This window comes from Aethalodelphis obliquidens, unplaced genomic scaffold, assembly GCF_003676395.1.
Source record: "Aethalodelphis obliquidens isolate GAN/ISIS:26980383/991018 unplaced genomic scaffold, ASM367639v1 scaffold25, whole genome shotgun sequence".
NCBI lineage: Eukaryota > Metazoa > Chordata > Mammalia > Artiodactyla > Delphinidae > Aethalodelphis > Aethalodelphis obliquidens.
Genome location: NW_020837969.1, coordinates 11,841,481 through 11,865,085, shown reverse-complemented (window position 1 = coordinate 11,865,085; position 23,605 = coordinate 11,841,481). Strand labels below are relative to the sequence as shown.

The window sequence follows — 23,605 nt, the reverse complement described above, 5'->3', positions numbered from 1 at the left end:
TATCTGCAAGTCTGATAAACTTATGTTTTCCTCTAAGATATTAATAAAAAAAGACTGAACTTGGAGCTATCGCCAAAATCCTAGAACTAGCCCAAAGAAATTTCCTCTTCAGATTCCACTGATCCTTCATGGACACCTTTGGGTAAGGTCACTCAATTACTAGCATGTCTAACTAAGAGGTTAACAAGTCCATATTTCACCACGTTCTTCATAAGAATGTGACACAATATCTTGCTTAAATGTACCATGTCCACTGCATGAGACTATTTTGGGACACTCTATTCTGCAGGTAACATCTAGATGTCAACGTGGAGATATCCTGAAAACAAGGACAGATGTATATTCACCCACTGATATTCACCAAGTCATACAATAAATACAGGTTCTCGTATGTGCCAAGAGCTGTGGCTGCCTTGGTCACACAACGGTAACAAGGTACACATGCCCTGCCTACACAGTATTTTGAAAAACACTCATTTTTTAGGAGTTAGAGGAAGACCCAATAAGAAAACGGAGTAGGGAGTCAAAGATTAAGGTGGAGAAAAAAGAGGATGTTTTATAGAAACAGCCGAGAAAGAAACTTGATGAAGCGAGAATCAAAGAAGATCCTGTGCCTGGATGGCGGAGATTTACAGCAGTACAAACGTCACCAGAAGGCAGAACTGGTTACAAAGGAAAGGTGGTGAGTTTGACCTTGAACATGTTAAATAATGATGGGAAAGTGATTTGAAGATTAAGTATAAAAGAATTGCTTTTTAAAAAAAAGACTAGAAGAAAAGTAATGACTATTTTCATAATTTTCACACAGAAAAAGGTTTTCCAGGCATTTTATAAAACCCAAAAGGATAAACGCATAAAATAAAAATTCAAAACATTAAGCATCGGGCTTCCCTGGTGGTGCAGTGGTTGAGAGTCCGCCTGCCGATGCAGGGGACACGGGTTCGTGCCCCGGTCTGGGAAGATCCCACATGCCGCGGAGCGACTAGGCCCGTAAGCCATGGCCGCTGAGCTTGTGCGTCCCGCAACGGGAGAGGCCACAGCAGTGAGAGGCCCGCGTACCGCAAAAAAACAAAACAGAACAAAAAGACATTAAGCATCATAAAACTATAAAATCTAAATGGAAAATATATGTGAAGCACATTAAAGCTCTGACTTCGAGCTTTGTGTCACACGTCTCAGAGTCCCAGGTAGGAGGAGGGTCACAAGGGAAGGGAAAGAGGACAAAATCAGAGACAAAAACTCTCATGGGAGCTACGGCTGAAGCGTCTCAAGCAGGTGAAGGACGTGACAGTGTCACCATGAAAGCAAGCCCGGGAGGAGGGGGGGTGGGCAAGGGCCCCCGTGCCGCCTTCCCCGTGTCACCCCACCCTCAGGGACCCGGCAGAGGCCAGGGGCCACTCCTCAGAGCCCCTGGCCAGCGTGGCTCCTGGTGAGTCTGCCACAAGAGGAGACAGAAGAGAAGCAGAGGGCAGAACCCCGGACGAGGCTGACAGCGGCTCCCTGCCCCAGATCCTGAGAACTACCCCATCCCCGCAGGGCATACGGGCCACTGCAGGAGCCTGGCGGAACTGCAGCCTGCCCAGGCCAGCTCCCAGGTCCGCCCCCTGGGCTCAGGCCCAGGCCTGCCAGCCTCCGCAACCCGCAGGAGCAGCTTCTCCTCACTCTTCTCTCAGGTGAGGAAGCAGCAGATTGCACGTTAGACCTTTTATCCCTTAGAATACAGAGACTAGCCTGTTTTCCTGAATGGACCCTGACTGCCACCCCACTGGATTTATTAAGAAGACCGCTGTTTACTTTTGAAAAGTCAGACTGTAGTAAAGCAATGGACCGGAAAACGAGATCAGAGGGCATTAAACAAAAAGTAGCCAGCCATCATTCACATCGCTTACTGAGCATGTGCCCAATAAATATTGTTGAATGTTGAGTGTGGAAGAACTACTTCAAGAAGGTGGGCAGTTAAAAGAAAGAAGAGAAATATTAAAGTATTTCAAGGGCTCACAAGTCATTTTCAGTCGTGAAGCCTAAGACCAAAAGGACCCATGATCTCCTTGAACGCCACCAGTGTTGCCATAGGTCTTCAGCATAGTTAGAAAATAAAAGACAGTCATATATTACAACCGCACATCATCATTAGCAAATCAGAGCTAATTCCTCATAAAAATGCATATATATTCCTCATAAAATACCTAAAAACAGAATAAAACAAAACCAGGCCTGAAAAGCATTTGTGAATTTATTAAGCCTACACACAAAATGCCTTCCCTTTCTACAGGTAATACAAATATAGCAGAGTTATATGGTATAGAACTGTAATTTAGGGGGGAAAAATAGACTGCTACAACAATAAAGCAATGGATTAAAATAAAGAAACTGAGTTTACTGGGCTGTTCCAGCCACATTTATCTTAATCTAGCCCTGCAAGGTCTCATGCACCTGTACCATGATCTTCCTATGCAGAGGGCAGACAGAATGGAATGTCCACTGTTCCCGTGTGTTGTCTTAGAAAAAACACATATGTATAATTTCTGGTTTGGTTTTTTTTTGGCTGCACTGGGTCTTCGTTGCTGCGCGTAGGCTTTCTCTAGTTGTGATGAGCGGGGGCTTCTCGTTGCAGAGCACAGGCTCTAGGCGCGCGGGCTTCAATACTTGAGGTGCATGGGCTCGGTAGTTGTGGCTCACAGACTCTAGAGTGCAGGCTCAGTAGTTGTGGTGCACGGGCTTAGCTGTCCCATGGCATGTGGGATCTTCCCAGACCAGGGATCGAACCCATGTCCTCTGCATTGGCAGGCGGATTCTTAACCGCTGCGCCACCAGGGAAGTCCCATATGTATAACTTCTGAGAGAAAGTTTGGGGTAGTGAATAAGACAAGAGTAAGTTAGAAGTCAGAAATTCAGACTAGAATTCTGATTCAGGTGTCTCTCAAGAAGCAAAAGAAGTTACTGACAAACTCATGAGACAGAGACACTGTAATTCTTTTCATGCCTCAGTGAAAATCTGATGAATAAAGGAAATGTTTATAAAGAATGTTTTTAGTTTCTCTGACATGAAGTGTTATACAAGGAAAATAGGAACTTAAGGAGTGATCCATAAGTAAATCTCTTCTTTCTATTAATCTGGCCCCCAAAACTGGTAACAGTGCGATAGTTTACAAAACTTCCAATTCCTGTGAAAATGGTGATAATGAATGAAAGCAGCCAACTGTTCCAAACAGAAACTTGTTGAAAAACACTTCTTAGTGTGCCAAGTATTAGATCTTTTAAAAACTTCAGTGGTGGCACTGAACCAAGTGGTATTTGCTCCCTACTCTCAAGGAACATGAAATTAACATCACAGGAAAGGCCAGAGATCTCAGGGAAGCAGTCAAATGGCACGCATGATGAGGCCCGATATGCCTGAACGCTATAATTGACAGAATTGGTGAAATTTATCATTGAATCATTCATGAGTCAGCAAATACTTATCAAGAGCCCAAAACACGCCCACCAAACTAAGCGACGGGCACACAACAAGGAATGTGATAACAGCAATAGCAGTAATAATAATAGCAGGTATTTATTGAATGATGTCTATGTAACAGGCCCTGTACTACAATGCTCTAAATTATCTCATTTACTCCTCCCAACAATCCTATGAGCTTGGCATTATTCATAATATCGCCATTTTTCACATTAAACAATGAGGCTCTGAGAAACTGGGTCAAATAGATCTGTTTTGTTTCAGGCCCTACTCACTCACAAGCTTAATTACTCTCAACCTCAGTTTTCTTCATCTATGAAATGGTAATATATAAGGATTAACTGATATAATTATGTTGGCACCAAAACAAAGTTAAGCCCTCTCTAAGTCATAGTTAATATCACCATTGCACGAGATCATAAAGCTACCCAGTAAACAGAAGAACCAGCATTCTGATTCCATCAGATTCCAAAGCCTACATTCCAGAACCACAACACTACACAGAGGGGCAGGGGTGAGGCTTCTGCTGCAAGTGAAAGCTTTTGGTCTGAAGCTGGTTAAACAATAAGAAAAGCAATCATCCCACCTCACACAAGGATGGCTGGGGCCTCTAGGGTTGATGGTTTCAGTGGCTCAACAATGTCACTAAGGACCTCGTCTCAGTCCATCTCTACTCCGCCATCCTCTGTGCTGGCTTCATTCTTAGGCTGGCAGCAAGACGGGGACCACGGCTCCAGGCAACACATCCAGGCAAAACAACATCGAGAACAGGAAAAACTGTCCCCTTCTCCAGCTGTCTCCCAGCCTCAGGCGGACTTCCCCTCACCTCTCACAGGCCAGAACAGGCCACATGTCCACTCCTGAACCAGTCTTCAACAGAAGGGGCAGAATTTCCACAACTGGCATATACTAAGTATCCGAGACAGACGAGACAGAGCAAAGAATTACAAGATGTATTTCAGGAGACTGAAAACTGAAACTATCTCTTAACAAATCCACGGGACATGGCTTATAAGGAAGAGGGATACAAGAATTCCAAGTGGAGAGCCTGAAACATAACACAGACATTGGAAAAACCGCTCTGGCTAGAAAAACATGGTATCATACTACAAAGGAAGTCCAAGGTGAAGTAAGCATGAGAGTCACACAACGCCTTCTGTTAGTCAAGTCAGCACCCATTTAAGCCACTAAGTGTAGAGCAATAAAGACCTGAAATACTGAAAACAGGCACACACTCAACCCTGCACCTAATTCAAAATGCAACAAATCTTACAGTGTAGAACATAATAGAGAATTTTGGTACAGCCTTCTGCTTCCTTCTCACAATTCTTTTCCCATTCTCACACATAAATAAAAGTAAACTAGTGTGTGCATACATAAACCATGGAAGACTTTCCAAACCACAGTTATTTTTCGCATTCACGCAACCAGGTTTGATGTAAAAGGTAAACTATCCTTTGACCTGAAAATACAGTAATATGGAAATCCTACAAAGTTCTAAAGAAACTGCTTCCGTTTCATCTACAACAGTTTCTCTGCTATTCCTAAGAAATGTCTAGGTTTATCTGCCTTGAAAATGACAAGAGTGGGCAGAAAGAACACCACATATCACCCACCAAGTCGTATTTTGAGGCAGGTACTGGATATCTAGAGGAGCCCAGGATGCCTGTGGGGTTGGGAAGGGCATCAAGGTCACTGCATCTGATGCCCTCCTCTGCCATAATAGGATTCCAGAGCATTAGACGTAGGAGCAAGCTCCCAGGATCAAGTCTTCGCTACTGCACACATCACCCTGGAAGAGCTGCACGGGAATCATCTCTCAAACCATCCAGAACAATAACTGATTCTCACCCAGTTCTGGTCTGCAGTGGACAAAAGCCATCTGAACACCTGAATGGCCAAGATGGTGGCTTCTCAGCTACTCTGAGGACAGTCAGGCTTACCTTGGCGGGGCTGTAGCACTGGGGACATTTCCCACACTTGGGATGATTTCTTTGGCCACACGCTGCATCAGAAAAATTTAGTGCGTCTAGTAATTTTTAAGCTTTTGTGGAGAGGTTTGAGCTACCATAGATTCTAAATTCTGACGTAAAGAGGAATTCAAACTGAATACTAATGATTAAGTGCAAAATAACCATGAAATCATAACATTTCAGAAGCTCGAATACAACTACAGCAGGGATCTGTAATCTGTAGGGGAGGATAAAGTTTTCCTCAACTCACTTAGGGTCCCTGGTAGGGTCTAAAAATTAAACTGACAGAGACAGATTAACAGGAGAAGAGCACACAAATTTATTTAATAAGTTTTATGTGACATGGGAGCCTTCATAAGGAAATGAAGATCCAAAGAAACAGTTAGACCCGTTATTTTTATACTAACTTTGATGAAGAGCTGATGGTCGTGGAAGAATATGATAGGTTCAGGTGTGTGCCTGAACCCCATCAGAGAAAAAGAACATCCACAGCTTTAACTGCTAATCCTACTAAATAAGTAATAATGAAAAGAAGTTAAACAAGCTCAAAAAGTTAACAAAAAATGAAAAAGCAGAAGGAAGGAAGGAATAAAGATAAAAAGCAGAAAGTACTGAATTGGAAAAATAATTAATAACAATAAACTCAGGTTGGTTACTTTAAAAAGAAATACACAAAAAGCTGAGCAATTACGTAACCTAAACTGAAAAGAAAAAAAATGAAAAAGTACAAATACACTAGGTAATAAATGAGAACAGGAAAACAACCAGAGATACAGTAGAAAGGAGAAGAATGTTAAGGGATTATCTTGTCCAATAAATTGGAAAACACTGATGATTTTCCAGGAAAATATAAATACCAAACTGATCCCTGAAGACAGGGAAAAATCTAATCAGTCACATAGATACCAAAACAGTTATCCAAGAACTAATCCTCCAGAAAAAGTACGATATCAAATAAGTCATGAATGTGAACGCTACCAAACTGCAAGGAACACACAATTTCAATGATAGTTGAACTGTTCCATAGAAAACGGTGAAAGCTTCCAAATTCTTTTCAGGAAGTCAGCATAACATTAGAACAAAATCTGATCAAGGGAGCATGAAAAGAGGAGAAGAAAAAAATTAGAAAATTAGACTACTCTCATGAATATTAATGTTAAAATCCTAATACTAGCAAAGAGAATACAGCAATACATTTTTTTAAATGACCAAGTGGGCTTTATACCAAAATTCAAAATTAGGAAAATCTATTAATAAAATTCATTATATTAATAGCTTAAAGTACAAATTATCTCTACATAGTAAAAAGGTATATGAAAAAATTCAATATGTGTATTTAATATATAACAACAACAAACACAAATGAACATCCATGTCTACAATACCAAGATTTAGGGAATGATATTTTACCATTTTTGCCTTCAGACTTAAAAATATAAAGAATTATAGACACCTTTCAGGACAGACCCCCTTACACCTTTCCTTCCCTAGAGGCAATTACTATCCTGATGTCAGGGTAGACCATTCCTGTTTTCATTTCATTTCATTTTTTAATTCTATTTATTTATTTACATGGCTGTGTCGGCACAGCCAAATAAATCCCTCTTAGTTGTGGCACGAGGGATCTTCGGTGCAGTGCACAGGCTCTTCTTTGCAGCTCCGCAGGCTTCTCTCTAGTTGTGGCGTGTGGGATCCAGAGCGCGCGGGCTCAGCAGTTGCAGTGAGCGGGTTTAGTTGTCCCGTGCGATCTTAGTTCCCCCACCAGGGACCAAATCCAAGTCCCCTGCATTGGAAGGCGGATGCTTAACCACTAGACCACCAGGGAAGTCCCGACCATTCCTGTTTTTAAATCTTGACCACATACATACGTATCCCAGAATGCTATACATTCTAGTTTTGCACGTTTTTAAAAAATTTAGCATGAATGCTATACCATACATATACTTCTGAAACTTGCCTTGTTTCTCTAAACCCTATCATCAAGACTTATCTATGCTGATATATGTAGGAAGATTCTAGTTCATTTATTTTAACTGCTGTATAGCATTCCATTGTATGACTAAATCGTGAAAGTTGTTTAATACAGTCCCCTATCGATGGACATCTGGATTGTTAACAATTTTCTGCTTTTATAAATTATGCTACAATGAACTTGCTTGTACATAGTGCAAGAGTTTCTCTCAGATATACTAAGTAGCATCCTGGGCTTATAGGAATGCAAATGTTTAAACTGACATACATTGCCAGTTGCTATCTTAGTAGTATTATCAATTCACACTTATATCAGCAGTGATGAAAGCTATTTCCCCACATCCTCTCCATATCTGAGTGTTATCAGGCTTATTAATTTTAGTAAATCTGATGACAATGAGTTGGTATTTCACTGGAGTTTTCTTCCTCTGCATTTCCCTTATTACTAGTGAAAGTGAGATTCTGCCACACATTCAATAACCATTCTGTTTTCTTCTTCTTAGAACTGGCTGTAATTTTTGGTCCCTTTTCTTGTGTATTCTCTTTTACTTACTGAATTACAGACCTTTATTCATTCAGGATACTAATTTTTAATTAGTTATGTGCAACACTGTCTCCCTTTTTTTGTCTTTTTTTTTTTTTTTGCAGTATGCGAGCCTCTCACTGTTGTGGCCTCTCCAGTTGTGGAGCACAGGCTCTGGACGCGCAGGCTCAGCGGTCATGGCTCACGGGCCCAGCCGCTCCACGGCACGTGGGAGCTTCCCGGACCGGGGCACGAACCCGTGTCCCCTGCATCGGCAGGCAGACTCTCAACCACTGCGCCACCAGGGAAGCCCCCTTTTTTTGTCTCTTGATTTCACTTATGCCGTATGTTACGTCAAGAGTTCTTCTGTAGTCAAATGTATCAGTCTTTTCCTAAACAGCTTGGACTTCTTAGTCCTGACTACTATGTCATACAGATGCCCACCTACTGATAATTTTCTAATAGCTAAAAATCTGTTTTTCCATGTTGATTTTCCACATTGATCAATCTACAAATTTTTGTGTATGGGAAAACATAGGGACCTGCATTTATTTTTTAATATAGATGACCTGTTGTACCAGCACCATCTCTTGAATAATCCATTCTTCCCCACTGATTTTGTAATCTGCTTAATATATAATGTTTATAAATAAGTAATAAAAATGGCAACTATTCAACAACAAAAAGTAAAGAATAGGAAGACTTAGTCCGCAAAAAAGGAAAAATAGGTGACTTTTTAAAAAGTGAAATTCCCCGGTGGCCCAGTGGTTAGGATTCCGGGCTTTCACTGCCATGTTCTGGGTTCAATCCCTGGTAAGGGAACTGAGATCCTGCAAGCTATGCGGTGTGGCCATAAATAAACAAACAAACAAACAGGAATTCCCTGGCGGGCCAGTGGTTAGGACTCATAGCTTTCACTGCTGTGGGCCCAGGTTCGATCCCTAGTTTGGGAACTAAGACCCCACAAGCTGTATGGCACGGCTAATAATAATAATAAAATAAAATTTTAAAAATAAAATAAAAAAGTGAAAAAGTGTTCCAAATTTAAAAATGCTATTTTTAAATTTGCATTTCTCTTATCAGTGAAAAATACCAAATGCTTTGAAACATAATGCTTGGCAAAGGTGTGGGAAACAGGCACTAATTCATAGGTTGTGGGGAGTAGAAACAGGTACACCCCCCATGGAGAGCAAGCTGAAGCAACCAATCAAAACTGTAAATGCATATATCTTGAATTCATTTGCATTAAAGAGACTTATACATGTTAGTATCAGTGAAAGCCATTTGTAACAGAAGAATAAAAACTGGGAGGAACTTAAATGTTCATCAATGAGGAAATGGTTCCAAAATGTGCAGTATACTCACAAAACAGCATGTTAAGAGGCAGGTTATATGCAACGGAATGGAACAATCTCCAAGACATACTACAAGGAGAGAAATCAAGGTGCAAAATAGTATTATAATTGTGTCAAAAAATTAAAAGCTGGGCTTCCCTGGTGGCGCAGTGGTTGAGAGTCCGCCTGCCGATGCAGGGGACGCGGGTTCGTGCCCCAGTCCGGGAGGATCCCACATGCCACGGAGCGGCTGGGCCCGTGAGCCATGGCCGCTGAGCCTGCGCGTCCGGAGCCTGTGCTCTGCAACGGGAGAGGCCACAACAGTGAGAGGCCCGCGTACCGCAAAAAAAACAAAAATTAAAAGCTAAAGTATATGTAGAAGTATGCGTATGCATGTGTAGGTCTGTAGATGTAGAGAACAGCTCTAAAAGAATATACAAGAAACTGGTGATAGATATCTCCCTTTGAGGAGAGGAATGGGGAGTCAATAAGGGTGGGAGGGAGATTTACTTTTCACTGAGTATCTTCTTGCTCTTGAATTTGGTAACATGTACATGTATTACCTATTCAAAAATAATAGAAAAAATCAATCATTTAAAGGAAAAACATTGCTGATTGATTCTTTTCTTGCTAAAATAATGAGGCATCTTCTACCTTTCAGCAGGATGGGGAAAGAAGGTTTCATTTTACCCCTAAAGACTGAGGACCACAGTAATAGAGCTGCAGAGCCCACGAAAAACTGCAAAGATGGGGCAGGTAGTAGAATATTTCGTACAAATGAATAAACAAGCAAATGAAGTTAGGAGGCCAACACTAAAGAACATGGACATGTCCACCTCGAGGTGCTGTAGTAAGAATTAACTGAGATAATACATGTGGGATGACTACAGGAGCTCTGACAACTGCAGCAACTTAGTTTCCTTGTTCAAAACCATCCTACTTTGACAAACGTTGGAATGTAGGAGTTTATGAGGGTGTGTGTTTTTATTTATTTATTGGTTGTGCTGGGTCTTCATTGCTGCGTGCGGGCTTTCTCTAGTTGCGGCAAGCAGGGGCTACTCTTCATTGTGGTGCGCGGGCATCTCATTGTGGTGGCTTCTCTTATTGCGGAGCATGGGCTCTAGGCACGTGGGCTCCAGTAGCTATGGCACTTGGGCTCAGTAGTTGCGGCTCTCGGGCTCTAGAGCACAGGCTCAGTAGTTGTGGTGCGTGGGCTCAGTAGCTGTGGCTCATGGGCTTAGTTGCTCCGTGGCATGTGGGATCTTCCCGGACCAGGGATGGAACCCCTGTCCCCTGCATTGGCAGGTGGATTCTTAACCACTGCGCCACCAGGGAAGCCTGAGGGTGTGTGTGTTTTAACTCAAATGGAATCATAGTAGAGATCTTTGTGTCTCAGTACCCATATTTCTTTATCAATTCATAGTATTTCATTCTATGCGTCATGATTATTTAACATGAATAAAGGTGTTTTTCAATAAAATTTATATATATACGTACATACACACAACCCTTCAGGCAGCTGACCCTGTGACCTTGAAAATTCTAAAATAACTAGTTTTTCAACAAATGGGACTCTTCAAGACCAGAAAAGGAAAGCCAGCTTTCCTGGTTTTTTTTAAATCCCCAAATTATTAACTAACTTAGAAGGATTTAATTTTAAAGTATTAAAAGTGTCCTTTCTATACTTGCAAAGGTAACTTTACCTCCATTACTAGGACATTACTTCAGATATCGTGATGAAACCAGAGGTTTAGGCGACTTCTATTTCCGTTGTGACTTTCTTTAAAACGCTTCAACAAACAAATGCAAGTTCCTTGAATGGACTGCTTAAGAACTATATAATTACCACTCCGAATGAATATGAATTTCTGGGTTAAATATGGAACTCTGAACAAGAATTGACAATAGTGGAAAAGAAATGAGCCTCATATACAAGAGGCATGGTTTTCCATCATTTACATATAAAAACCTTCCTTAATGAGTTAAGTGAATACCCATCTCAAATATTACATGCTCATTTAAGTTCTCACTCTTATCCCAGAATATATTTTAGAATTAACATCCTAACATTATATCTGTGCTTTTAAAACTGACATATTAAAAATATAAAAATCCAATTTAAATTTTCAAAATTAAAATAAAACTTTTGTTTCAAAAAAAGAAATCACCGTTTCTTAACATGCAAAGATGCACGGGGGACTTACCTGGCGGTCCAGTGGTTAAGACTTCACCTTACAATGCAGGGGGTGTGGGTTCGATCCCTGGTTGGGGAGCTAAGATCCCACATGCCTTGCGGCCAAAAAAACAAAACATAAAACAGAAGCAATATTGTAACAAATTCAATAAAGGCTTTAAAAATGGTCCACATCAAAAAAAAAAAAATCTTAAAAAAAAGGGCACAGATGGCAACATAGAGATGCCTGGGAGGAGGTGCCTGATCCCCTCCTGAAGGTGCAGAGGCGCCGCAGTTTCTTCTGAAATCTTAAAGAAGAAAGTTATGTCTTGTGCCTGCAAACTGTGTAAAGGGCTAGTGCTTCAGGGTTTATTCTCAAGAGTGAGCTGGGGAAGAGGCGAGAATGCAGGATGAGGACAAAGGGCGTCTCTTCACTGAGTCCTGCATTCTCCAATGGAGAATCAATTACATTGTCACTATAAATCCCTAAACCAGCCCATTCCCAGCCCTCCTGCCTCTAACTGGGGAGCTGACTTCCGCAGTCCAGCCCGATTCCTAGCGCCCTTCCGGAGAGTGATCTCAGGGAAGTCCATCCAGCAGCCTCCACTGCCGGGCCAGCTCTAGACTTCCCTTCAGATGGGCCAACCTGTGCCTTCACTACCGCTGCTAATTTAGGTAAACACTGCTCGTTTAACCAGCACAAAGGAGTATAATCGGCAAATCACACAACAGAGTCAAAACAGCAAGCAGCCACCAGGAGTCAGGAAAATTTAGGCTGAAGTAGGGTGGAGAGCAACGAAACAAATACCATCAGGACAAAAGAAGTCTTTAGGAAGGAGATAAAGTGTGGTGAGGGGAGGATGAGAGACAGAGCTTTTAAAAAAAAGAAAGTTGGGAAATTTCAGATGAATCATGGGTTTTCTATGCAAACCACTACACACGGCTTCTTTTCGGCCACAATAGTAAATGCAGTCGGACGACTCAACGCTTGGCTACTCGGCTGCAGCCTGTAGTCTTTCCTCATTTGAATAGTATTTTAGGAATGTTTTGTCAAAGTGTCGGATGATTATTCACTTCTACCGCATTCTTCCCTTCACCATGATCATTATGGTCATAGTAACTATTTTATAGGCAGAACATTCACAACATTAAATGATGACCTTTTTTAACCTGTTCAAATTCATGTATTTATTTGCCCACAATTCCTTTAAAAAGGAAGATTAACTTTAACAACTGTTGCTCGTAGCAACACAGGAACAAAAGATTTTTCACATGCATAATCTAAGCATTTAATTAAAATTCACAAACTTGGATCTCAAACGAAGTCAAAAGTAGAAATGTAAGAATACCAGATTCCCAAATAGCAGCAGTTACACAGTATATTGTTCAGATATCACATCTGTGACACGGATAAGGAATGTACAGGTTTAAAGATTCCTTTATGACCACCATTTCAGTGAAGTGCTTATATTCTCCCAGGTAAGTTTCACAGCGTAAATAAATCAAACAAAAATATACCACACTCTCACTAAGTTTCTATCACTTCCCTTTTACCAAGGCCAGAGCCTGAATACAAATCCAAGTAGTGTAAAGCAAACTCTAACAAGGCAATGCACAGAAGATGATTCTTCCCCTCAGGACTTAAGCTCAACTACAAGGGTCAAGGTAAAAATGAATTCCAATCAAGGTCTGTAATTTACACACTTGTGAAACCAAGGCCATCTCAGACAACAGATTGCCCATTAGGATTTAAATCAATGGAAAAGAGAGAGTTCTATTAAAGAATCTGGAAGAGCTGATCTGGGGCTGAACTGTCGAGGAAAGCTTCAAGTGTTGAAATTAAGTCCTCAAGGGTAGCTGTGACCTCCAACCCCAAACCCAAGGCCAAGGGCTCTACTGGGTAGTACCTGGAGGTCACACACAGCGAAAATCACAGCTTTGAAGTCAGACAGACATAGGTGAGGCCTGCCACCTCTGCTTAACAGCTTTGTGCCCTGAGACAAGCCACCTTACCTATTAAGCTCAGTTTCCTAAAATGGGGGTGCTAATGGCTCCTGTCAAAGGTTTCATTTACTCAGTAAGTATTTATTAAGAGCTTGCACAGAACTAAACACTGAAATACAACAGTGAACAAGACAGACACAGGACCTGCCATCATGGAGCCTGAAATTACATATATGAAGGCTCAACAAATGGTGCATATATCATCATTATCATCATCTTTAGCACAGTGGTGGAAAGTATAAGGTATGTTCCAGTGAGAACAAATACACCATCTTAGCTGGAACAAGGTTTCACTCCCCCCAAAATACTGCCATGCTTCAGGGCTCAGTCCGGGGACCTCTTCTTTTCCTTCTCTCCCAAGAGTCTCATCCCATCCCACAATTTAAAAATACTATCTATGTAGATACCCAAATTTAGCTGTCTCCCAAACTCCAGACTCTATATCCAGCTGCCTATCAGATATCTCCACGTACATGTCTTAACAGGCATCTCAGACCTATAAATCTGCAACAGAACTCTGGATCGCTGATGTAACTGGAAACCAACCAACCATATTCCTTCCTTGGTCTTTTTCCCATCCGTAAATCAGTAAATCCTTCATCCCTCTCTTTTCCTTATGCCTCACATATCTAAAGCATGAGTAAGTTCTTTCACTTTCACCTAAAAAACATATCCCCAATCCATTGCCAAAGCCATCATTCCAGTTCAAGATCTGATTGCTTCTCATTTATATTATATCACTGCAATAGCTGCTATGATTCCTTCTCCGCAGAGCAATGGTCTCTTTTTTAAAAAATGGGAAAAAACATATTTACACATACGCACACACACACGCCCCATCATTCCTCCATTCAACTGAGAACTCTCCAACGGCTCCCGGATGCCCTTAAAATGTTGATGGTCTACAAGGCATACATGATCAGACGCCTTTTTGACCTCTCTGCCTCCTGTCATAAGCCCTCCCACTCCCCCACCCTCATCTCTGCACTGCAGCCACACCAGCTCCCTTTCAGTTCCTTGAACATACCAACCTCCCTAGCACTTTGGGACAGTGCAGCCCGACAGAACTTCCTGTATCGACGGAAATGCTCTATATCTGCACATGTAGCTATTGAGCACTTAACATGTGGCTAGTGAGACTGAGGAACTAAATGTTTAACTTTATTTAATTTTGATTAATTTAAGTAGCCACATACTCCTAGCAGCTATCATATTGACTACTAGACAGAGCAGGGCTAGGAACCTAACCTGTTCCTCTTCCTGGACTCTTCCCCCAGATCTTCACGTGGATGGTGCTTTCTTATCCTCATGGCTCAGCTAAATTGTCAGCTCCTCAGAAAGGCCTGACCACTCCACTCAAAGTAGCTCCCACTGACAGCATTTTCTCTGTACCTTGGTTATTTTCGTCAAGACACATTCAGTACTGCCTCTATAATCTGTCTCCCCCAAACTAGAATATAAAATCCATCAAAGTAGAGACCTTGCAGAATTTATTCATTGCTATGTCCCTAAGATACATGTACTTGGCACATAGAGTTTTCAATAAATGTTTGATGAATGGCTGAATGAATGAATGAGTGAGTGGATGGCTAGGAGGCCAAGTCAGTAAAAGTACGCTGGGGACAGATTGTGGAAGCTGCTGGAAGAAGGCAAGGGTCCTTCAAAAACTTGCATTTCATTTCCATGAGTATGGGCTCTGCACTGTTCCTAAGTGTCCCAGGGGGACAGGCAGGCTAAGCAGGGGGCACAAAGGAACGGTACACACGCAAAGCAGGTCTCCACCCCCAACTGACTTGAAATCAATTTATGAGAACATAACTGATGCAGACACATGGACGCTCCTTACATATGAGACATCAGGAAATCTCTCAAGAATGTATCCACATAAAATCTAAAGGCATACCTTTAGAGGGGAAAAGGACTGAAGGGGTATTAGACCATCAAGTTAGCTTTGTAGCCTTTGGAGCTGCAACAGCAAAACAGGGCATTAATGTTATGTTAAACATGCAGCCAAGTTAAGTACCGGTTCAGAGTCGCACTGTCCTCAGAGCTGCCACTAGCTGTGTCACTTAGCAGAAAAGGGGGAGGGGAGGCAATGAGGGGAGTGAGTTCATGATCTGTTTCTAACAAGTTCAAACACCCTGAAAATCAGGAAAAAGGGAAAGAATAAAGTGTAGAGAGTATTACTGACCCGTCAAAAATTGGCAAACCTGGACCTAGAAGCTGGCAAAACTGACAACCCAGGGATACCACGTACAATACGGATTCCACACATTCCTTCATTGTCATAATTTCAAAGAAAAAAAAAGACTCGCATTTGAAGTTATCTCTATTTAAAACCAAAACACTAAGAAAACTGCAAAGTAGAGTTTGGTACTAAATGAAACTGTGTGCTCTTCAAAGTTTTGAGAGTAAACATTTTCTACCATGCTTTAAACTTTACTGAATATCAGCGCCACTTAATAAAATTACCCTCCTGCATAAAATGGAGCAGTATCAGTAAAGTAATTCCACGGTCGCTCACTAAGTCAGAATCTTCATCAGGAATTTATAGCACAAATCTCTTTAGGTCAACCTTTCCTACAACGTGAACTGTCACTACTCAAGTTTGAGCCCAAGAGAAAACAGCACAGTGAGAGAGGAACCAGTGGCACTCTCCACCTGCTAAATCCCAACACACTAATTTTTCCAGAAATATAATACTAGGGAGACTTATTTAGCTAAAAGTCACTATTAAGTCAAAATAATGTCCACATTTCTTCAAAACTAAATCTCCTGCCTCCACCCCCAGTGAGATCAAAGCAGGTTAAATGTACACCTCTGTGCAAATTCTCTACTGGGACCACTGTAGCTCCTCCCATGTTACAGGAGTAAAGCAACAGCTCCCAGAGCTTAGCTCGGTTACTCTGCTCCTGGTCTACTTCCCAGTGGGCTCCGTTCTCAACGCTACTCACTGCTGTCTTCTCAGAACCATGATTTCTTGACTGACATCAGGGTTAATAGTATAGGAAAAACTATTCGCAGTGTGAAACAGTTTTAGCCCCTCATGGCATCTTTGGGACACCTGTAACTGTGACAGGCACCAGCTTTGTAAAGATAGTACATGGAATTATTTTCTATTTGATAATCATCACCAACTGTATGATTTTATAAATACTATCAAGAAAGTACCTATACTATCCCAAGTAAATACTATTCCAAGAAAGTCAGTGTTTCCAACGATCAAAACAGATCACTGTTATATTTATACTGCCAAGAGTAAACTGTAAACAAACAACTACAGTACTTCCAAAAGTTTGTGGGGTTTTTTGCCTGCTTCTCTCCTGTCCCTATGTATAATTCCAGTTCCATCAGAGAAGAATGGGTTTGGAAAACTTTAAGTAGCATGCTGCATGTCATTAGAAGAAAAGTAATAAGAGAAGCAAAGCAACTCCTCCAATTCGGCACCCATGTCTGATTTATTTTTATACAACAGTGCCTAGAGTCCAAGTTATTTGTGAAAGCTATGATCAATGATCACTGATCAACATGCCATTTTATCATATAGGACTAATATTTCTTTTAAATGTTTGAATAAAATATTTCAAAGACTTGATCATCTCACTTTACATCAGAGGTTCTGGAAAGGGCCAGAGAGTAAATATTTAAGGCTTTATGGGTCACATACAATCTTGGACACATATTCTTCTTTGTTTTTATTTGTTTGTTTTACAACCCTTTAATGATGTAAGACCCATTCTTAGCTGGAGGGCTACACAAAAAGAAGGCTGCAGGCTGGGATTTGGCCCTTGGGCCACAGTTAGCCCACCCCTGCTTTTCAAGTACACCAAAAAACCATAATTATATAGTACGGCCACTTTGACTAAAGAAAAACACTTCCAACTGTTTTGTGTGTTTTTCTGTAATTTTTTTAAAAGTAAACTAATTTTTTCAGAACAGTTTTAGATTTACAGAAAGCAAACAGTTAATACAGTTTCCATACATCCCACCCTCCGTTTCCCCTATTGCAGTGGTACATTTATTAAAATTAATGAAGCAACATTGATACATTGTTATTAACTAAGATGCAGATTTCCTTATCTTTTACGTAATGTCCTTTTTCTGTCCCAGGATCCCATCAGGACACCCTATTGTCTCCTTAGGCTCCTCCTGGCTGTGACAGTTTCTCAGACATTCCTTGGTTTTGATGGCCACGTCAGTTTTAAGGAATACTAGTCAGACAGTTTGTGAAATGCCCTCTACTGAGATTTAGTGGGTGTTTTTCTCACGATTAGACGGGGGTTTTGATAGCTTTTTGGGAGAAAGATCGCAAAGAAAAAATGGTCATCACATCATATCAATGGTACATCAACACGACTTATCACTGTTGACATTTACCTTGACCACCTGGCTGAGGCTATGTTTGTTAGGTTTCCTCCAACTGCTTTAAAAATAATAATAATGGGGCTTTCCTGGTGGCGCAGTGGTGGAGAGTCCGCCTGCCGATGCAGGGGACACGGGTTCGTGCCCTGGTCCGGGAGGATCCCACACGCCGCGGAGCGGCTGGGCCCGTGAGCCATGGCCGCTGAGCCTGCACGTCCGGAGTCTGTGCTCCACAACGGGAGAGGCCACAGCAGTGAGAGGCCTGCGTACCGCAAAAAACAACAACAACAACAACAAAAATAATAATAATAATAATATAAATGATTTTAATTCTTACTATATATTACTAGTTTAAAGCTTTTAAACAGCAAATGATCTTGAATAAGCTGGCTGTATACATAGACGCACACATTATGATTCATTATCTATGTGATTCACATCTATGCCTCTTAAAATATATTATATTTGAAATGAAGACAAAAATTAATATGGACTTTGCCAGTAGATTCTACTTTTAATTCACCCTAACTCTTCTTCCTTTGCCTATTAGGAGACACAAAAAAGGTGGGTAGAGTGGCAAAGGCTAAAAGGCTAGAATAAAGGAGGAAAACTTGGGTCATACTGAGGCTATCAAAACACTGCAGGAAATGCAAATCAAAACCACAGTAAGATACTAGCTCATCCCACCAGAAATGCTAAAAAAAGAAAAGAAAAGAAAAGAGCAAGTGTTGGTGAGGGTGTGGAGAAGCTGGAACACTCATACACTCATACAGTCATACATTCACACACTCATAAACTGACACACTCACACACACACACTCATACACTGCTGGTGGGGATGTAAATGGTGCAGCCGCTGTGGAAGAGTTTGCAGTTCCTCAAAAAGTTAAACATAGAATTAACATATGACCCAGCAACTCCACTTCTAGGTATTTTATCCAAGAGAACTGAAGACACATATTCATATAAAAATTATACATAAATGTTCATGGCAGTATTATTCATAATAGCCAAAAAGTAGAATAAACACAAATGTCCAACAGCCGATGAATGGATATGCAAAGTGTGGTATAGCCATACAACTTATTATTCAAGTCATAAAAAGGAATGAAATACTGGGACATGCTACAGCATGAATGAACCCTGAAAACATTATGCTAAATGTCATTAAGCCAGACACAAAAGGAAACATACTGTATTATTCCATTTATATGAAATGTCCAGTATAGGCAGAAACACAGAGACAAAAACAGAGACAGAAAGTAGATTAGGGGTTGCCAAAGGCAGCAGGGGTAGGGGAAGGATGGGGAGTGAGCTCTTAATGGGTACAGGGTTTCTTTTGGGGGTAATAAAAATGTTCAGGAATTACATAATGATCATGGTTGCACAACACTGTGAATATACTCAAAAAAAACCTGTATTGTACACTTTAAAATGGCTAATTTTATGTGATGGCTAATTTTATGTGATGGGGAAAAAAGCCACTGAAAACATTCTGAAGCTATATATTTGGAAAATCATTTTTAACCCACAGCTTATATACACTGTGCCTTTTAAAATCCCTTTCCTACTCTTTATACATCTGTGGTGATTTTTTCCAGTAACAGGAGCTTCAGAAATGGATGAAGAGGGCTTCCCTGGTGGCGCAGTGGTTAAGAATCCGCCTGCCAATGCAGGGGATTGGCATTGGTTTGAGCCCTGGTCCGGGAAGATCCCACATGCCGCGGAGCAACTAAGCCCGTGCGTCACAACTACTGAGCCTGCGCTCTAGAGCCCGTGAGCCACAACTACTGAGCCCGTGCGCCACAACTACTGAAGCCCACACGCCTAGAGCCCGTGCTCTGCAACAAGAGAAGCCACCACCATGAGAAGCCCGCACACCGCAACGAAGAGTAGCCCCCGCTCCCTGCAACTAGAGAAAGCCTGCGCCCAGCAACAAAGACCCAACGCAGCCTAAAATAAATAAACAAAAAATAAATAAATTTATTAAAAAAAAAAAAAAAAAGAAATGGCTGAAGAAATTAGTCCAGGGCTTCCCTGGTGGCGCAGTGGTTGAGAGTCCGCCTGCCGATGCAGGGGACACGGGTTCGCGCCCCGGGTCTGGGAAGATCCCACATGCCGCGGAGCGGCTGGGCCCGTGAGCCATGGCCGCTGAGCCTGTGCGTCCGGAGCCTGTGCTCCGCAACGGCAGAGGCCACAGCGGTGAGAGGCCCGCGTACCGCAAAAAAAAAATGAAAAGATAAATTAGTCCAAAATTCTAACAAGAAATCAGTTCAGCCAATTTCAGTCAAGTTCATAGGACCGGAGCATACACAAGACCAGGGCCCTATCGCAAGGAAGTTACACTTCATTAGGGCTAACACTGTTTCCTACGTTTCGGTAACTCCCACTGGCAAAATGAGGCTGGTCACACTCCTCTAGAGTGGTGGCATCATTCTCCTACAGACGACTACTCCTAGAAGCTGAGCAAGTGCCATCCACAAGGCAACATCTCCAGGCCCCAGAGGCACGCAGCACAGGGCCTGGTCAGGCTGCAGGGCGGCTTCTACACTTCTGCCAGCCCACCAGGGCTTGCCCACAGGAAACTGAAATCCTGGCTTGCTTGAAGGCCACATGTCACAGTGGCTGATTATGTAGCTCACAACTTAGTGATTTGCTGCTAAAAAGAAAAAATTATTTATAAATAATAGTCTTTCTTGACATTGCAATTATTGTCCTGAGAGTTCCAACAAAATTAAGGTGCAAACTATGGACTAGTAAAGTCAGAGACGAAACCTCAGTCATGGACTAGGCAACCACTGCTCGCTCCAGCTAACATCACAGCAAACTGTTGAAAACAAGAAATATTCTGTCGGGAATTTTTGGAAGACAGCATAGTTTAGTTTAAATTACGGCTTCCCATAGTGATTTTTTAAAAAAACCTTCTTTTAAGAACCTCTCCACGCTTCAAATACCATAATCACTGAAATCATAGTAACCACTTGGCACCCAGACTTGGACAGAGCCTGGAGAGGGACGACTCCCAGCAATCTATGACAAGGGCGGTTGTGATTAAGACTATTGGGGCTGATTTTGTGTTCTCCGCTCTTATAAGTAATTCACATATTTATACTGTTAGTCAAAATGTGGCAGCTTAATTCTCTCATTATTTTTAATCTAACTGGAAAATCAATTGTCTCTGGTTGTTGGTGGTTATGGCTATAGCTATGAAAACCCAACAACAAGAAACTGGAAACAAGAGTAGCTCAACTAGTAGTATTCTTTCATTAACTTCACAAACTTTCTGTATCAACTGACCTAACCAACATTCATTTAACATCTACCAGATACAAAGGATACAGAGAGCAGGAATAAGCAATTAGGTCTTTTGAACAATTCACACTCCAACAGTAAGTAGGTTTAGCAAAATTACTTGCTTTGACTTTAAAAGAAAGACAGCAGAGAGTTGCATACAGCCTAACCAGGTGCCACAAACTGGGTGTGGAGAGCCAAAGTTAACTCAGACACTGGTGACACCCAGCCGACATGTCTTCCTCCTCACTGTCCCCCAGCCCCAGCCCCCAGGATTTCTTCCCTTCAATTAGAAAGGACAGGTTGCTCAACATCTGATCCAAGTCATAAACCAGAGATTATGGCCCATCAGCCCTTTTTAATGTAAAGTCACTTTGTGTGGTGGTACCTCTTTTAAGTTCAGCTAGACAAAGTTATTGTATCCCTGGGTAACGTCCAATCTGAGGACGGAAAGCAAACAGAATTCCACTGGGAGTCTGTAAAACCACTCATCCTGTCTCTGAGCCCTGCCCACCTTAGCCACCTACTCCTCCAAGAGGCAAATAAATCCATCATCCCACCTTTTTCTCCCACATTGAATACAGTTTTTTTTTTAAAGCACCAGGCCATTTGGCCATGATCTATGGCCCACCATAAACACCATTTGGTGCAGTCAAAGGGTGCCCATGGTGAGCAAAATAAGAGGTGAGTGAGGGAGCAGAACTGCAAAATAACAGTTGGCCTACCTGGGGTGGGGAGGGTTGCCAAGGAGTCACAGACAGGAGCTTTCTCCAGCATTGAGCGGGGGCGGGGGGGAGAGGAAGGGCAAAGTCAAGACTGTTACAGTAAAACTGTAATCTATGCAGGTTGATACAGAGCCCCAAACTGAACTTCTAATGTGCTCAAGAGTGCACTGAACTTCCAAGTTCTACGTGGACTAGTACCGTGGTTCAATGGGCAGCTCGATGGGTCCCCAACCCACACTCCCAAGGCATTCATCCTACGTGGCCAGCTCAGGGATCAGAGCATCCTACCTAGTTGACAGGAACCTCTGAAGACCAAGAAAGACTGGTCAAATGGAAACCACCTAAGTATCCATCAACAGATGAATAGATAAAGAAGCTGTGGCATACAGTATGTGATATACAATGGAATACTACTCAGCAATAAAAAAGAACAAAAATTTTGCCATTTGTGGCAACATGGATGGACTTGGAGGGCATTATGCTAAGTGAAATAAGTCAGACAGAGAAAGACAAATACTGTATGATATCACTTTTATGTGGAATTTAAAAAATACAACAAACTAGTGAATATAACATAAAAGAAGCAGACTTGCAGATACCGAGAACAAACTAGTGGTTACCAGTGGCGGGGGGCAGGGGTAACACAGGGGTGGGGAGTGGGAGGTACACACTACTGGGTGTAAGACAGGCTCAAAGATGTATTGTACAGGGCTTCCCTGGTGGTGCAGTGGTTAAGAGTCCGCCTGCCAATGCAGGGGATGCGGGTTCGTGCCCCGGTCCGGGAAGATCCCACATGCCGCGGAGCGGCTGGGCCCGTGAGCCATGGCCGCTGAGCCTGTGCGTCCGGAGCCTGTGCTCCGCAATGGGAGAGGCCACAGCGGTGAGAGGCCCACGTACTGCAAAAAAAAAAAACAAAAAAAAAAAGATGTATTGTACAACATGGGGAATAGAGCCAATATTTTGTAATAACTGTAAATGGAAAGTAACCTTTGAAAATTGTATAAAATGAAAAAAAAATTGCATAAAAGTAAAAAATTTTAAAAAAAAGACTGGTCAATCAGCCTGAAAAGTCAACCCTGGGCAGAGAGGTTCTCCTCCATCGAGAGACCCCTGAGCATGCCCAGATGTCCCGGAAGACTAGAGGAATGACAAAGGACACAGGCTCCAGAGTCGGACTATCTGGCTGCAAATCCTGGCTCCACGTTTAACTACAATGGCAGTCTCCCTGCGACTCCATTTCCCCATCTGTAACTGGAAGATAATAATAATAATAATAATAATAATAATAAGTCCTACCTCATAGGACTTCTGGGAGAATAAAATGAGATCACAGTTAAAGAGTTTAGCAGGGTGGCTGTCACACAGAAAACACTGAGAAAATGTGTGCAGAACCTCTACTATCTTCAGGGGTAACCGGAACTATCCGTCAGTTCCTAAATTGGAATGACAACACTACAGCTACTACTCTTTGGTGAGGCCTTAGTTAGGGGCCCCCAAACATCTCCATGGGGTTGGTGGTATGATCTTCACTTTAGAGTTGAAAATGGAGCTTTAGAGGGGTTCAGACACTCATCTAAGCTTTCTCAGCTAATAAAGGTGGAGAAAGGAAAGCTTTGATCACATTGCAGCAGAGTCTGTATCATGTATCCAAAAGCTTAAAACCATTTTAAAATAATACTTCAATATTCTAAAATCACTACTTATTGAATAAAATTATGTTCTTGTGAAATCTCCCAGCCTTCCCCCATGACATCTGCATAATTGCCTATACAATCAGAAATACCTCACAAAT

General features: G+C 41.9%; 1 protein-coding gene across 1 annotated transcript in view; it reads right to left on the bottom strand.

Annotated features, from left to right (window-relative positions):
- Positions 1 to 23,605, bottom strand: part of WWC2 (WW and C2 domain containing 2) — a 166,409-nt gene that overhangs the window by 139,829 nt on the left and 2,975 nt on the right. The gene's annotated exons all lie outside the window — the stretch shown is intronic.